We start from the raw sequence: 16,693 nt of genomic DNA, 5'->3' as shown, positions 1-16,693 counted from the left end.
TCTAAAGGGCTCTTCATACAAGTCACTATGTAAACGGTCCTAGAGTGGGGTAACTGCTTCCTCAACAAGTTCTGGTTTAGGAGTTACTTTCATTATCCAAATCGCCGCCCTTAAGTGAGCAGAACCGCCTTTTTCATTCATTAAGAAAAACAATTCTTCAAGTATACTGAAAACAAAAAACATTTAACATATGCTTCACAACAGGCTAACTGCTCAGAATTAAAATCCAGCCAATTAGCAATGGTAGTCATAGGAGATATCTATGCCCTTTAGCAGCAGTTTCTTTTTGCAAGGCCTATTCCTTCTACCCACACTAATAGCTGTGATCCACCCTGTAAAGAAGCATGCATTTGTAGTTTAGTCATCTTGCTCTAAGGGAACCTTTTTTATTATCTGTTTGTTAAAGGTTTGTTTTCTTCAATTTTGCACAGAAGCTGTAACAATCTACAGCTGGGTCAACATATTCAAGAACATACTTTGACCCACTGGTTATAAAACCAGCTGCTAAGTTCAGTGCACATGCATATAAGAATTAACCGAAGCTGGCAAATTTTTCCTTTCAGCTGCATACTTCAGTTTATAGTAATTGTAGAATAAAACCTCAGGTACTGAAAGTTCCTGTATCAGGAACTTTCTATACCAGGTTACAGTTCTGCAGTAACGGAACTATGGAACTCATTAATGCCAAAGTTTTTCCTAACTAAAAATTTAAGTTTTCATTAAAACAAAATTAAAACATTTTAACCTGAGGTACTACAGCAAGCCCAGAATGTTTCCAAGGAAACAGTTTTAGCTGAGTGTCTTAGAAATTTACTTACATCTACACATACAGTGGACACTGGTAAAAATAAAATAAAATAAAAAGATCAAGTAAACTTCCTGCACTAGCAAGTGGAATATTTTAGATTGCCAGACTTGCTTTTCTACGCTATAAACTCTGAATTGTTAGGTAGCTTTCAACTTACAATGAAAGCATATATTTTACTTTCATTTACAGATATTTGATTACATGAACTCATGGATAATGCAGGCAGCAACATCTATTGCAGTAGACTTCATTTTGCACTAATCCATCAATGATTAATATAATTCATTTCTTAGCACAACACAGGGAGAAAATGTTTTTCTCAAAAAGCAGCAAAGGTTGAATTTCAGATACACCCTGCTGTGCTGAAATTAGTCTAATTTTAATATGTAATCAAAACAACAGTAGTAAGTCAGAACCTGAAAGAATTTTGGACTTGAAATTTTTGAAGGAAGTAAGCTGAATTACAATAAGAAGTTGACACATGGTTATGAACATGAAACTAAGGTCTGGACAATTTCTAAACACTTAACAGCTATGACAGGTGCTGTACAATACACAACAGAATAATGCTTGTTTAGCATCCACTGTAATGCTAAAGATGACTTAATTCATGAAGAGGAGCAACTACCAATTATCTAAAAGTAATCCGATCTAGAGTTAATTTGGGATAGGTTTTCAGAAAGAGAATTACCACAAAGGATTACGCAAATTCAGAGGAATACAAATATCAGTAAGTGTCACCCAAGAATTTCCTCAAATATCTGTTTATACAGGTTGTATGAAACTATAATGGCTGAAAGTTTTCCAAGACAATTTACTTCTTACTCAGAAAAAGTTGATTCTTAAGTATTTGACAGTAATAGTTTGGTTAATAGTTTGGTTTTGATGAACTCCCCCAAATCAGACTGGGAAGCCTGTAGAAACTTGCCCAGTTTCTGCTAGAAACTGGGAAACAAATCTCTGACCACTCTATCCAGCAGGAAAGCTTGTTTCACTCCCATCTGCTGATTGAGGAACTTCAGATTAGTTTAGGCTCCTAACCACATGTAGCTGAGAATCTGGCGACCTGGGAGCTGGCTTTTAGGGCTCTGAGGTTAACTTTTCTGGTTATGCCATCTTGAGAGTCCCAATACAACTATAAAATACAGCAATACTGCACTGTCCATTAGGAGAGAGAGAAAGAGCTGGGATTCTCCCTGCTCTTCTGGCTTTATCTTCATATAAAATATTAATAGAATTTCCTTTGAGAATAACATAAATTTAGCCCTTTGGCTAAATAGAAGTTTTAAAAATACTTCTAAGAAAAAGTATTTAAAATGCTTGAGTCAAATCTCCCTGATTCACATCCTAGCCAATATATTAAATTGACCTGAAGTCTGGAATGCTTCTGGAGCAGATGAGTGTACCTTCCATCTTTTACCATTTCCCCATATTCTTTTTGAAAAAAAAAAGAAAGCCAAAGTCAAGCAGACTGACACACTTGGGAGACTGCCAAGTTCCTTCCAGAGTCATTAGCAAAGAAACCTAACATAGTTGGGCAGGTTATCTGCAGATCTCTGGCAGTTCTCACATTTTAAGTGTATCATGCAGACAGGATTTTCTCTCAAGTGGAGAGATTAAAGTTCCAGGAAGGCAGCTAAATCCAACAGGCCAGAATAGTGGCAAGACAAGCACATGCTGGAACTCCTTCATAGGATCACATTCACATATGAAGTACCTTGTCATCTACTACCTCCAGTTCATACTACTCCATTTAAGAACGGTGACGTCACTAGTTGCTGTCAGTCCATGCATTACAGAGTGGGTTTAGCTTCTCAGGTGACGCCTGCTGTGCGAACAGCCATTCTTATCTTTAGATTGAATATTACATGTCAGCTGATAGGCAGCTTAGAGAAAAGATCAGTTACAGTTTAGAAACAAGCATTTATCTAACAGAACAGATTTTCAGACAGAAAAGTTACCATTTCTGTAACTCTAACAGAGATCAACAGAGACACAAATTTGTTGTTAGATCTGCAAGGAAAGGCAGCATCTGCAAATGTCATTGTGAAACAGAATCCAGAGATGGAGACTTCTGGTGGGCATTTCTGTGCATAAACTACATTTCAGCATACTGTCCAGCCTGAAACAAATCTTCAAATCCTTCCGGCTATTCAGACAGACCTCCATCTAAAGCAAATCATTCGGGTCCTTGATACTAGGTACAGAATTTCACATTAAATAGGTTGATAAAAAAAAAAAAAAGTAATTGCACACATTTATCTTCTACATGTTAGGAATAAAATACACAAACTGAAGTGATATTCAAATTACCATTTCTGAAGTGCGTCTGATTTCATTTAATAGTTGAGTGGCATACAGAACTCCTGACTCATCTGTCTGAATGCCTGTACTGACTATGTGAACTATTGTATATAACCAAACCTTCTGTGTACAACTCTTCAACAGGACAGAACTAGACACTAGGTACTTAAACATCTTTACAAACCACAGAGCTATTACATACCATCTAATATTATAATCTGAAAAGCAATTATTTCCATGGGCTAAAAACACCTTGCTCGTCCAGCTCCATGAATAGCCTATAACCTATCTTATTGTTTGAATAAGCTTCACATATGAATTAGCTTCATGTAAGACTTCCACATGCAACCGATATAGAGTTCTCCACAGAGACTGTGCTTAAAGGAATATTACTGCACTATAACTTAGTAACAGCATAAATGCTGTTGAAATACTTCTTTTCCAGGGTCAGCTTATATGAAACTAGGTCAGTCCTCCAGTTGTATCGAAATGCCAACATAAGGCTAGAATATGCTTATTGCATATCAGTCTCAGAAACGTGTATTTTCAGTCATCTCAATTCAACAAATTTTTATTCATATTTTCATACCTTCTGTGTAAATCGTTACGCTTCATGTAAAAGTTTCTCTCAGTCCACCTCTTTTCATGAAATATGAATAGGCCAGAACAAAACTCTGAAAGCAAGCCAGTTCCCACCATTTCTAAAGTTAGCTCAGGTCTTTCCAGGGGAATAGTTTAACAGAAGCTTTAGAATATCAGTTTACTTCAGCACACAGTATCTTCTGTCCCAGAATCTGTATTCATTAGCACTACACCTTTGCAACATTATATAGCTACTTCAAGTAATCTGAATCCAGCAATTCACAATACATTGTAAGCAGCAAATTCTTTTCAGCCTCAGCTTTCCAGCATGTGCTTTCTCATTTAACAGAGGACTAAAAATTATTATTTCTGTCCACTCTTTCAGTGAAATAACCACTTTTTTTTTTTTTTTAAACTGAGCTAATGAGAACTGCTTAAAGCATTAACTGTCACAATCCAGTTTGTACCACATTATTGAACACTGTGCTGATAGCCACTGATACACTACAGGTTCAGCTATTTGTATAGTTCTACATTTGTGGTCAAAAAACTAATCAGTATTACATTACTTGTTTAACATATTGGCAGGATGCTGCAAAATTGTTTTTAGATGGAAACTATTCCTATTAATCCTTCACAAAGGATTTCTCCCCTCATGCCCTCCAGTATTACGACTGGAAAACAGCATATTTGAAACATGCTTTCATTCAGAAGTCAAGATACCCAACTATCATCTTAAGAAATGCACCAGGAGACAGCTTAATGTGTTGTCTAGTTTTAGATATACTATTAAAGCCCCAAACTCTTCCTTATGTACTGTGAAGGCAGACTAAGCACGGAGCACTGAACGTAATGATTTTATAGGAAATATTAGGGTATTTAGTTTTAAATAACAAAGTCCTTTGTGGGACTTTAATTCCGGACAGTTTTACATAAAAAAAAAAAAGTCAGTGGCAGAGGTAGAAATGAGCTCTATGTTCTTCTACAGCATTATTCCAGTCAAAACTGTTATCTAACTTGCTCTTACAGGATTCTAATATAGTTTAGGGTAGCTGATTAACATCCATTTCTTTACCAATAGAACTGAGTATTGCACTCCTGCACCTGTTATCAATTATCTAAGCAGTTTTTATAAACAATTTTTTTTTTTTATAATCAATTATCTAAGCAGTTTTTATAAACAAAAACTACCAAATTCTAGCCAAATATAAAAGTTTGCATAAATGTCAGGTGTAAAAAAAATCAGTGTACATATACATAGCATATTGCATTGCATTTATGTTCTGGTTTAACTTCTTGGCCAAATTCTTCACTTAATACATAAACGTTTTATTGTGAAATACATTCAACATTAGGAAAGAGCAAGAGCTTAGAACTTCAGTGCCTGTGCACTGCCAGCACATGGCCAATGAATACTACATAAAACGTATGGATTTACATTATGCACGTACGCATACAAGGACAAACATCGTGCTGAATCATCCTGACGCTGGTGTATCTAACCATGTGGCTGAGAAGACCAGACATTACTCCTTAGCTGGTCTGCCTGTACTTCACAGCAATTGGTAAAAGGCCCTTGCCAAGCTGATTTGGGTATTTTTGCACACAGCATAAGGAAAAATGTCTTCTTCGGAAATGTATAAGTTAAATGTCTGGATATTAAGAAACTGCAGAAAAACATTTACCATTAATTTTACAAGATGTGATTATATTCACAGTCAGTGTAGAGCAAATGAACTACAAAATGTACTATAATTACATGGTATGGATTTAGTCTATTTTAGCTTTTCTTAGCAATACTATAAGGATTGTGACTATCAGTAAAATACTCATTACTTGGTTAGCTCAGACGCCTAAAATAACTGTAGAATAATTCAAGTGATATCTCCCCATTTCAGTGGGGATTGGTTAGACCTTTCTTGTTGCAGTGAATTGAGGTGTATATTGAAAAAAAAAAAAACAAAAAAAACCTAAACACTTCTTCCCTGCACATTGCACTTTCTTCCCTGTTCTAGTCCTTGAAATCTAGTATAAGCTGCAGCATTTTTTATTTTTCCCCACCAGATTACAACATTTTATGTCTGCACATCATTTATGGCTCAGGATAGACTCATCAACTTTCACATGGGAAAACTGAAAGAACTGCTACACCATTCATCAAGAACACCATTCATTCACTACTCCTCTCAAATATACTTTTACCTAACCAGTCCAACTGAGGAAAGTGATCCAACAATTTAGAAATATTTTGAGAATCCCTAGACACAGATAATTTTCTGACCAATACTGGCAAGCTTCCTCATAGTTTTATGTCAAGTGGGACAAAATGCTTGCAGGGAACAGTAAAGCACATTTGTTCTTCTAAATCCTAGACTATTATGTCTAAGTCAGCACAATACACCTAGGTTTTCATATGTATGAAATGATACATATGAAAGTTATACAAACATTTGTGCAGTATTCCTACAGTTATTCTATAAGCTAATATTGTGGATTAACTCCTTGATATCTAAATGCTGTTTTGTCAGTTATACCAGTGGGGAGTTACTAGTGCCAAATGCAAACAGGATTTTATGAAACGACTCTCTGAAGCATGAGAACTTGAGGTCTATATAAATACTATTCACATACTTCTGTGAACTACTTGGTATGTTTCAGATTTATTTTTTATTTTTCCAAAAGCTAACAGCTATAAACCTCTGCTTCCCTATGTATGTTGCTGTGAAACACAGGGCCTAGTTTTCAAGTATTTATAGCACAGTTTTAAGCACTACCTTCATACAAAAAAACAGCTTGGCACACTATGCCACAACAGTTGGACTTGCAAGCAGTCATGTCTACAGGATGTGCTCTCAATATCCAAATAAATTTACATGAAATATGTATAAAAATCATGTTTTGATTATAAGCCTAATATGCACAAGACATTACAATAAATCTTACAATAATTTGGCTTCATCTTAACTGAGATAATGTATTTATGTGATAGTCTTAAGAGGCATACAATACAATTGGCCAAAAACATATGGATACATTTGCCTAGTTCCATTGAAAAGCTGTTTTAAAAGTAAGAGGTTACTTGCAAGTAAATTAGTAGCCTTCATATGAATCAGAAGAGAGAAGTAAAGACTGAATCAAAACTGCAAGAACTGGATATTCTCATTTGTAGGTACTTAAGCAATTTATTTATTTATTTTTAAAACTGTAAAATGCAATTTCTTTTAATGTGAAAACCCAAAAGAAAGTAATCTTGGGCTGAAATACACTCCAGGATCAGGACTTCAGATAAGTCTAAAACTCAAGTCTAAGCATTAATTTAAGCACATTTAATAAAGACCAATATTATTTACAGGTTTGGTGATGGAAGCTAAACTCCTGAATCAGTCTTATTTTCAAAGTGCTGAGTTGGATGACCACCTGAAGTATCAACTGATTTCTCAAGGACATCTGCACCCAAAACAAAGATACTCTAAGCCAACAGCTTTTTCAATATCCAGGTTTAAGCATACCAAGCAAGCGAGCATTTGAAATGCGTTACAGCTTAACCCATACTTCTGTGGATAGAAGAAATCAGATGATTAGAACGTAACACCTCAACACAGAATTTGCACACCCAGCCTCTGGGTGTTCAGCTTCAGTAGTGAAGTCTGGGAACTCATCTAAGGCATTTATAATCCTATAAAGCACACAAGTCTTTCAAAAAGCAATCCAAAGCAACTAGCATGCTGAGAAGGAAGCTGCCCAGAAACAGCCAACTGTCAGAGGTGTTGTATCTTATGCCTAGAAAAGGATTAATTTTACCCATCTTTGAACAGAAGCAGAATTTTAGAAAATTGACTTCTCCACCTCTGAATTGAGTGTGTGTCTCAGAATAAAGGATTTCTGCAGCAGAATGTTTTATGGCATAGATGCATAGTCAGCTTTTATATATACCAAAATGAGGATACCAAGGCGTTGCATTTAGAGGAAAGGAGGTATTTTAAATCCAGAGAAACATAAAGCTTTGCTATGCCACACATCTTAAAACAAACAAACAAAAAAACAAAAAACAAACACCCATACACAATATAGTAAAATTAAGATTTGATGAGCTGCTTGTGTCTGCATTGGAAATTGGCATTTCAGAAGACAGCTATTTTAAAATGCTATAGTCACTTAAAACATCTGCTATGGGAAACAAATGAAGGCTAAATATAAGAAACTATCCCAACAAAGTGATCCTTGTGAACTGACACAGGAACACAAAAGTAAAAATATATGCCATTAGTTCCTTACAGGTCTGAAAACAAGTGCCTGGAGGAGTATAGGCAAGAAAGACAGCTTAATAAAGCTCACTTAAGAATGGAAAAAAGATTGTAGACTGACAAAGAGGCTGCATTCCCACTCTGAGGTGCAGGTTTAAAGAAATTTCATCAAGACTCAGGAAAATAATTTGTGAAACCATACAGGAACAGCATAATCTGAAGAAGATGGATCTAGAAACACACATTCCTAGGAGGGCTATGAAGCAGTCACTAATTTTATGGTGTCTCCTGCATTGGTAAGGGAAGAGGTGCTTCAAGATCCTTGCCTAAACTCACCTACAGTCCATCAGTCTTCTGAAGTTTCCTGAAAGTGAACAACAGTATTCAACATGCTAATACCAGCTTGGCCATTATAACTTTTAGCAACAATACCAGGACAATCCTCATGCCCATATTCAATGTTACTACTAGTCACATTTGAAGCATTTCCACAGAACTTTCGTCTGCTGTAATCCACTGCAGAATGACATGCTTAATGACTCAGCCGTTACTCTGCAGTTCCTCTTTCACCATTGCTTAAATATACTCATGTAGATGAACAATAAGATATGCCATTTAGCACCAGAAATTTCTTATTTAAACATATAAGCAGAAATAAGTGCCATGTCTCAGCAATACGCAAAACCAAGTTATAGAAGCTACAGAAACAGGAGATCCCTGTGATTAGCCATCAGTTTCAGCCTTTTTTCAAGTCTCTCAAGAGATAAGGTAGTAAACGGTGAACAGTTGCCAGTACTTGCAAATTGGCCCTTTAAAAAGTGGTATTTTGCACAATAGAAGCATTTCTTTGAAATATGTTGTTTAACCTAATCCATCAGTACTATGGCAATCCCTGTAATTCTTCTACTTTGAGTGAAGCGTTCATTTTTAGTGAAAATAATCAGTCCCTTGAAATGCGAACACTCCAGCACATAGACGTTACAGAGTGCTGGTCAGATACCAATAGGGTTATAATGCAGCATGTGCTTGTACCCCACCAGCACTGCCTCTTCCAAACTACCATGCAAGGAAGCCTCATCAGGCATTTACAATGTGCTTGTTGCATTCATGCACAATAGAGCATAGTCAGATCTGTTATTCGTTGGGAAGCATAAGATCTCCAGCTCCTTGCAAGTCTGACTTGGCAGCTGCTGAGCTCACTGCTCCCACCCTACCCTTCACTGGGGCTCACTTACTTCCCAGGGGACATGTTCAGAACATGGACACTTATAAAGAACACTGACATGTTAGCAAGAGCTGGTCTGGGGGAGGGGAAAAGAAAGAAAAGCTTCTCAGAAAAGGCTAACAGCTTTCCAAGCTTACATGTAGACTCAGCAAGGAATGCCCAATAAAACAAACTAGCTTCACAATAGCAAGCTTTGTGTTTATATTCTGAAAACACTATAAGCTGCATCCATTTAAAACAATATTGAATGGTCAGGTGGTTTCCAGTTTTAAGGCATGTTAACATAATCAGCCTTAAATCAAAGCAGATGGGAATGACAGATATGTTAAGGTTATTAAAGACCTCTAGAGGATAGAGTTAAATAAGGTTACCTAATCCATCTTAGAAGGGTATTATGAATTGCATCACTTAAACAAGAATAGCATTCTTGCATCTATTTTAGATTTTACAGGACTGAAATAAATAAAATTACCAACACAATTTAATTAAAGAGATGCATGTAATGTGTCTCTACCAGTCTGTTTTTGACAGAGAAACCACCAGTATGCTTCCTGATATTAATATTCATATGGATCTTTAAACAATAAATATGATCATTCTCCTTCTGATTTTGCAGTACATTCCCCAACATTGTTTATCAACAACAACCAGCATGTTGTTGTTTATAAACCAGCATATTGCATCTATTTAGAATGAAGAACCCGCCTCTAAAGCCTTACATATTCAGGTATAAAGTTCTCAGAGGTTCCTCTAAACCAAATCCAAAAAAAAAAATCCGAAAACAAAGAGCTTCAAAGTTTTCAACACATCATTATTTGGCATAATATAATCCAAAACCAAGTTAATAATATTGTCTTCATACACACAACACTTACTAACACACCTTTAAAACTTCATTGTTGCCACAGTGGCTATGTGTTTTGCTGATAAACATTGAGATATGCAACAACCAGAGTAGGAACCTGGACTCAAGTCTCCTCTTGTGTACTAATGCTCTGCTTCCTGACTGTGAAACATTTTCCAGCTCAGCCAAGGGTTCCCAGGAAGCAGCCAAAACGGCTTATAGCCTGCTAGAGTATGAAATCCCAAAGGAAGTGGGAAACAGACTTAAGATCCTCCTCAGATTAGAGTAATACATGAAACCACATGCACTAGATAAATTCTTAGCCCATAGCAATATTGCAGAGGCATCTTTATGCAACTTTCTGCACCTTTCCATCCAAACACAACAAAATGTTTGTTGAAGTGAAAACTCAAACATTTAGTGGTAGCATTGGGTAGTGTTAAACATGCTTTCAAAGCAGAGGTGGCAGAACCATGTTCCAGTCAGAGAAACAATTTATAAATCCTCTTTGTTTTTTTTTTTGATGCAAGTTGGTGATAATGTGCCAAGCCTTTCCAAAGCTACAATCCTTTCTCAGTATGTGCAAAAGCAGAATTATAACCTTTTTTAACCCTTCCTTCCTCTATAATCCCCAGACTAACAAGTCCCAGTTACTGAGGTTAACTGAAGACCAAGTGACAGCTGAGCTCTGGCTCCCAGAATCACTTTTCTGAATTTAGATGCCTACACAAATAAATCCTGTTTTGCAACCAGCTTGGTAATGACTTTCAAGGATTTCCAACATCAAGGTGAAAGATACATAGACAAGTTAAGCCAGTGGGAGCACTTAATGTCTAAAGACCCCAGCTCATACACATCAGTTTTGAAAGTGAGACTGAGGGTCTCTGAAATTTCCAAACATCTCAATTTATGAAAGTAAGTTACCCAACACCTACTTTTAATGTACAATTTACAAATAATTTTGACATCTTTACTAAATTTGCTGTACTGGAAACCAGTCATGAGGGATGGATTTGTTTATTCACTCGCCTTTTTAAGATCAAGCAAAGCACTTTTGCTCAACTACTAGTTATATTAAACTATTTAAAGAAATCTACATAATTGAAGTTTTCCTTGTGAATTTATGTCAACCATCGCTTATCTAAAACTTTGACTACATTGTCCCAGCTGCAGGGCACTGACAACAGCTAGGCATATTCTAACCTTCCAGCAGGATTAAAAGTAACTGAACTGAAGTTTAATAGCAGTACAATTCACTAATCAGACTAAATTAAATCAGCACTCAGAGGGAAAGGAGATTAGAATTAGCATGCTAAATCTGTTTTGGTAGATTATATGTACTTTCTTTTCTATTCAGTAGAGAAAGTTGCAGTGCAGAATATGAAGTAGAATCTTTCCCCAGTGATAAAACACAAAGACAAAGCAAGGTCTTCAAGTGAAATTAAAATGCATACCTCACATAACACCAGCATCTATAGAATGGGAAGGGAACACCAGACTCAGTTTCATTAGATAGATCAAAAGGTATTTCAAACATCAAAACAAAAGTAGGCCTTTATCTACAAAAGCCCTATCGTAAGCTTTAACACAGAAAGAGATAGTATGTCCATCTTAGTACACTGCTTCTTTCCATTAGTCTAGTTGAAGATGGTTTTAAAGCAGTTTCACAGGTTAGAAACTTCGGCACAGGTATTTTCTAGGCATGACAGATTACAAGTGTACAATTATTTATATTTATTCATAAGTGAGTTCTGACATACACCACCAGTCGTTCTCACAAAGTTCACTTAAACAAGAACAGTATCTTAAACCTGCCTTGTACAAAAGGAATATAATGAGTCCCACAAAAGGCCATTTAATCTTTGCAATTACCCAATGCTACCACTGTTTCTGTATTATTCCGCATGTGTTACAGCTTGGAGAACAGCATGATATGGAGAACCTATAAACATAACACATTCTGGAAGCACATAGGAAACGTGTCTCAAGTCACAGGAAATGCCCAGCAGAAATAAGGAAGACTAAACTCCACTATTAAGTTAACTTGTGTTATTAAATTAAAATCTCAACATTAAGGAAAGAGATCAGCTACTTTACTTTGTCAAACAGGTCAGTTTAACAGCTGGGGGGCAATAAAATTGAAATTTTGTGCACCATCTTTATAGTGCTCTTTGGTTCGTGCTTTCAGTATAGCCATACAACTAGAAACTTCTTGTTAAGACAAGAAACCAAGACTGTCAAAAACCATGAGTTTCTTTGAGAAGAGAGCTTTGGCTCTTAAAGACAAACTGCTTCCAATTAAAGCAAGATTCATTACAAGTTAACAAGTTGCTGGGTTGAAACAAGTATTGATCAGGTAAATATTACAACTATTTAACAGTAAAAGTGAGGTCATTTCCCCATCCCACTAACTACTTTTTTCCTCTACTCTTTTCCTTTAAAAACATTATACACTATTTAAAGAAGACTTGAGAAATTCCAGTTAGTTTGTTAACAAGTAAAAAGTTAGTGGCAGTAACTGGGTGCCTCCATTCAGAGCCACAGTCCTTTGCCAGGCTCAGTTCTGAATAGGAACTAAGCCTGTTTGCAGACCTGGGGCACTACCAGAACTAGGTGGGAAAGAGACAGCTGGGCTTCAAGAAAGCATTGACAGATTTATCTGCACCACATTAGCAGTAGAGAACTAGCTGTCTCCTTTCTCTGCTGTATTCTCTTGCAAACTCAGTGAAGTTTGTTCTTCTATACCCTTAGGCAACTAAACGCTGAGTTGTGAAGTTCTTAAATGGCATGCTCTTATAAAAGAATTCACACTTATTGTCATAGTACCTACCATTAAAAAATTAAATAGCTATTGGACTAGCACCCTACTACTAAAATCAGTGTTTCTGTAAATCATCTATAGCGCACAGCCTCAAAGTAAACCAACCACATAGCAGCCAGATTTCAACAGGTCTGGAATGCAAAGCTCTGAGCGGAGGTCTGTTTAAGTATCCTGCATGCCAAAGTGAAAAACCTCAGAAAAAAACAGTAGCTAATTCAATGAATGAAGAAAAAGCACAAGTCTGAGATTGGAGAAACTGACAATCCCCTGAGGATGTGAACATCTCAGGGGCTTTCCTTTGATCTGAGAGATTTTCATTAACACACTGGAGTACAACATGGGGACCTATACAAGGGTCCGCTGTGGAAAGCAAAGTTGATAAAGATTTTAATCTCCATTAGAAAAGGCTTACAATCACAACACCCATTTATTTAATCTAATATGCCAGGTTTCTTATAAAAAGCACAATAAAGAGGGCTTTCAGATTCTACCAGCCAATTTGGAGGGTTGCTAGGGAATTACGATAGCATTAAATACATTTGAGTTTATATTGGCAATAACACATTAGTTTGAATAACCCTATTGTGCAAACTTCAAGTTGTTCATGATATCCCACCACTTAGTATTAGTCACAGCTGAGGACTGTAAGGCACAAAGCAAGTAATTGTCTAGGGCAGAAAAAGCCCCAATGTCTTCACTGCATACTTCCAATACGACAGAGCCTCGGAAGGACTTGCAGACTACTATCATCTCCAAAGGGAAAAGACAGAAGCCTAGGAGAGCTTATATGCACTCAGATCAGTCTGTACCCTGCCCCAGAAGCATCTTCACCTCTCAATCCACCTGGCAGAAACACCAGACCCGACACCCTCTTCCCAGCTTTGCTTCTGCTACATCAGTTTTACCTTCTCTAAGAAGATTTGGGGTCCCTCAATATAGACGATTCTATGATATATTCCTGGTTAACCCCTGGAAATTAACTGCATAGTCAGTAACTACAGGAACAGCATATGTATTACTTGCAGCACTTTGGTAGCAAGTCAGCTGGACCTCACAGCCAGTTGTGTTGAAGCTATTTTATACTACAAAAGATACCTGACATTTCTTTTCTACAGAACTTCATTTCCTACCTTTGGAGTAAGAACACTGTTTTATCTCCTCTCTCCCTGACAACATTGTAAGTGGGAAGTTCCTAAGATGCAGGTGAAGTTCAGGAGAAGACATTAATGAAGTAATAGAAAGAAATCCTTATAATATTTAGTTATACTATCAAAGTGAGTCATCAGAGGCTACCCGGACTGCAAAATCTGCCATTGTATCTATTGTTACCTCTCAGCACTTACTACAGCAGATCCAAATACTTAACAGTAACTTGTTATCCTATGACAATTAACTTGGAATTATATATCATACATTTAATCCTCTACCTCCAAACCTAACTCTGGATTGTAACAAGGCAATTTTAACTCAAAGTTTGTACCTCCAAGAAGTGCAAATGAGGCAATTAATTTTGTCACAGCAGTATGACTATCAGTACTCCTCATGAGGAGTCACAGAATCTTCAGTTAAGCCATGTGCACCCAGAAATAGCTAAAAATATATACTTTAAGTGCTACTATAAAGGCTTTTCACTTATCAATTGTTTTTTGAAAGGTCACTTTTATATTTCATGCAGCAGATGTAGTTGTAATCATAGTTTAGCTTGGCATCTAGTTGGTATTTGATTTTTTTTTAATTTGTTTTGGTTTTTGGTACATATACCACACCTCAAAATCTGCACTGAAACAGTTCACTTGTTTCATCAAAGAAGGAAAACATTAAAGATGTAAGACTTACTCCAGAAATTCAAGAACAGCTCTGTACCTCTGCCAAAGTTAATACAGTCTCCATGAAAAGCAAACTCCCCTCCAGCCTTGTGCCAGTAAGACTGTGCAAATAACTCCATCTCATTCTCTACTCCACTAGGATTTAGCCACTTTACAGTAAATGGGCTGGGCTCTAACTCATGTGCCTTGCCTAGCAGCACTAGGCAGAGGAATTATGCTGACATATATCAGGATGACCAACTTCAACTTTAATTTATGAGCCAAGCATAGCTCACACGTTCACTAACTTGCCAGAGTGAAGGAGTTAGCGGTTTGCATATTTCCCCTCACTTTTGTTATAAGCACAAGTATATAAAGCATTCACTCAACAGTCACATGCATTAAGAACACATTACTAGCAGCAATCAACAAAATTTAAAAAACATTTGCTACAGAACATAGAGCTAGTTCATAAAATGGCAAAGCTAAATGCAGTCTGCAGATACTTTACCTAGCATCAAGCCAACAATAGTTGTTACTACAACTTTTACTATTTTTTCCTCGCTAAGTACAGTGATTTTATCAGTACTATGTTCTCAATAGTATGAAGCTTAATAATTTTGCTCTGTGCAATGTTTTCTCTTCAATATTTGGATTACTGTATTTTGGCAAGGATCCACATAGTGGTGTTTTAGTTGACTCTGCTGTCTTTAACTCAATATCATGAAAGCAATAAAACATTTGGAAAAAGACTAGAAAAGACACCGAAGCACTTCTTGTCTTCAGTAGTATGCGCACAAGCCATGCTTGTTTTCAAAAAAGAAATCCCAATTATGGTCTGAAACCAACTCAAAGCTTCTATCACTAATTCAATTAGACTTTGAAATGAAAATTCAGGCAGAAATAATTTCTCAGTGATTAATCTCAATAAAGCATTTGATAATTAAGTAGGCGACATTACCAGGGTAGGTAAAGTGATAACTTAATATTGTGTACTTTCAACTTCCCACTTCTGAAGGCCCTTCTCCTGCTAAGGAAAAACAAGACTATTCAAGCTCAGCAGCAGCCTAATTAGGAAGGTGCATTAAATACAAAATATAGTCCTAAAAAAAAAAGTCATAAGCATAACATCAGGAATACATACATCAGAAACAGGGCAGAAATAGGTGTGCCTAATGCACTCCATGGAATTCACTTTTAGCAACAGCAAAAGTTACATTTTTAGTCATACCTACCATTCCATCACAAGGTCCTGAGTTTTTATTGTTCCAGAAGAAGCTCTCATAGTTATTAGTGCCCCAGAACTTTTGCACTGGTTGGCAGATGTTACAGTGAATGGTTGAACTAGTTTCCATAAGGAAGATGCATTGCCGAACTATACACTCTGCCTTATGGTAGACTAGAACAGGTACTCTATTTTCTCTATGTGAAATTTCTCTAGGGGCTGAGATGTTTCACCTTTTCTTAAAGAAACCAGAAATTCACATCCCTCAATTTAGAGAAATTGGTTTGGCCCTTCAAGTCAAATGATAGCTGTACTTATAATGTTATCTTTCTTCATATTTAAGTTTCTCATAGCTTTAGCCCCTTCCATCACTACTGATCTCTTAGATCAGAGGTGAAAAATTTAATGCTTTCTAACAGAAGCCTTTAGCCTTGAAATATGACTGCTAAATAAACAATCAAAAAGTTGACAAGAGAAAATCCGCGATAAAATAAAGCGGTGTTTGAACCTTTCTATAAAATAAGATACAACACCCTCCAAAGCAAGCATTTAGTGTCTGCCCTGTTTGCTTCACTATAGTTATTATGCTTTGTAATATAACAGCAGCTTAGCAACAGTTATCGAGGAGCTATTCATTCTACTTCGAAGTTCTCAGGCCTGAATTACATTTTAAGGGGGAAGGTGTGACATTAAAAATTAATCATTAGGACCTTGAAAAGAACTGAGAATAGAAAATAGTTTTATCACATCTTGTGCAGCTTGCTGCTAGAGTTATTTTGCAATTGAAAAACAAGAAAAAAATACATATATACGTATACACATACTTCACATTCAA

The sequence above is a fragment of the Anser brachyrhynchus genome (assembly GCF_964034855.1).
Source record: "Anser brachyrhynchus genome assembly, chromosome: 4".
Classification (NCBI taxonomy): Eukaryota; Metazoa; Chordata; class Aves; order Anseriformes; family Anatidae; genus Anser; species Anser brachyrhynchus.
This window is presented reverse-complemented; position numbering follows the sequence as displayed.